Here is a 1,979-nt window from a genome sequence, read left to right as displayed (position 1 = left end):
GATTCAAAAGGAATTTATCAAACCTTTGAGTGAGATTTTTGACCTCAGCGGCAATTTCTATAGAAGAGCCTATTTAATTTAGAGCTTTCTTTCCTCCCACATTTGCTAGGCGACCACTCCTAAAAGATGAAGATCTATGCATTGAGTTTTCACTCATTTTTTTTAAAAGATGTCAAATTTCATCTTCATTTCTTTCTATGTAGCTTCCGCCACAAGAAGTATCAACAATGTCCTTATTAGCATCGGATAAACTTGAAAAGAAATATTAAACTAATTGCCACTTAGGAATGTCATGATGTGGACACTTCCGTAGCAAGTTATTAAAACGTTCCCATGCTTCATGAAAGGGTTCTCCTTTTTTTTATTTAAATTCACTAATGGAAGTTCTCATAGCATCGGTTCGACTCGCGGGATAATACTTCTTTAGGAACTCTTATTGCAATTGTGCCCAAGAGGTGATTGTATTTGGCCCCAAGTTGTTAAACCAATATTTAGCTTTATCCCGAAGAGTGAAAGGGAAAAGCTTCATTTTAAGGACTTTTTTCTGCACATCCGTGATTTTCACGGTGGAACAAACTTCCAAGAACTCATCTAAATGTTTATAAGGCTCTTCATTACTTAACCCATAGAAAAGGGGGCACATGTTAATGGTGGAAGCCTTAATCTCATAATGATGAGCACAAAAATTTGGCAACTGAATACAAGTGGGTGCATTATATTGATTTAGAGTGTAACGATCCCTAAGGACCATTAGAGGAAGGAGAGGAGGGTTTGCCATTTGACCTTGATGAGGATATTCCATTTGACCTTGAGGTGGGTATTGAACATATTGATGTTGTTGCTCACCAATTGGGGGAACAACATTTGGCCTTGGCATCCCTATATTAGTTGTTACACAACAGGATTGATTGGTCGTGGCATTCCCAATGGTGGATGCACACCTTGAGGATCCCCAATATGAACTTATGGTGGGTGGTGCACACCGTTATGATCCACATGACCAAGATCTTCAATGGGATCCTCAATTGGATCTATTGGGTCTTCCATTAAAGGTGATGAAAGATCAAAATTTGAAAGATTAGGATAACTATCCCTAGTACTACCTCTTAAACGCCGAAGGGAAACTTCGAGATTTTGATTTATAGGAGCAAGAGGACGACTAAGTGATCTACGACTATGCATGCACTAGAATAATTCAACACACCAACACAACAATTTTCAACCTCCACATACGATGTTCCCAAACTCCTCAAAAAATATCAATGCACTAAAACAAATAAAAGCCTCCACACGGGCCGATGCCTTCTTCAAGATGGTATGCTTGGACTTAAAAATAAAACAATTCAATAAACCTCCATTTGGGTTGTCCAAAGCATGCAAGATAGTAAACAATTTAAGTACAAGAATTAAAGAGAAACTTACAAATGGTCCTTAAGTAACTTCAAATTTTTTTTATTTTTTATTGCTTCAAGGTCTAGCGTTTGCTCCACTTTGCTTCAAGTACCTAATTGACAAATATCAAGTGAGAAAATAAAAATAAAATGACTTTAAAGTAAACAATCAATAAAGAACTAATGTCTAATTTAATTCTTTAAACCATTAGATCCCCGGCAACGGCGCCAAAAACTATGATGCGACCTCGCGTCTGCACAAAATAATGCACAACACTTTAAGTTTAGAAATAATGTCAAGTGGGCTTAGAAATAATGTCAAGTGGGCTTCATATTTTAAAATTTATAAAGCCACTAAACACTTATACTATGGAGTATGAGGCGAGAAGGGATCGTCCCAAGAGATCTAAACAATTATAGGTTTTTGGAATTGAATTCTACTTTAGTGCTTATGTGATTGCTAAAAAAAAAAAAAATTTGTTTTGTGATTAGAACTAATTTTAAGCTAAATGATTGCAATAAAATAATAAAATAATAGAGTTTAAAAGATTGGAAAGAGACTTAGGGTGTAGGATTCACCACTAAGCA

The 1,979-nt window shown here is 35.9% G+C and overlaps 1 pseudogene; it reads left to right on the top strand.

Moving 5' to 3' along the window:
• Positions 1-287: 287 nt before the first annotated feature.
• LOC132282900 (small nucleolar RNA R71) lies at positions 288-385 on the top strand (annotated as a pseudogene).
• The last annotated feature ends 1,594 nt before the right edge of the window (positions 386-1,979 follow it).

This window comes from Cornus florida, unplaced genomic scaffold, assembly GCF_030987335.1.
Source record: "Cornus florida cultivar Cherokee Brave unplaced genomic scaffold, ASM3098733v1 CherokeeBrave_3.0.0_Hap2_Chr01, whole genome shotgun sequence".
Taxonomy (NCBI): domain Eukaryota; kingdom Viridiplantae; phylum Streptophyta; class Magnoliopsida; order Cornales; family Cornaceae; genus Cornus; species Cornus florida.
The sequence above is the reverse complement of the archived record's forward strand: the minus strand, read 5'-3'. Positions and strand labels throughout refer to the sequence as shown.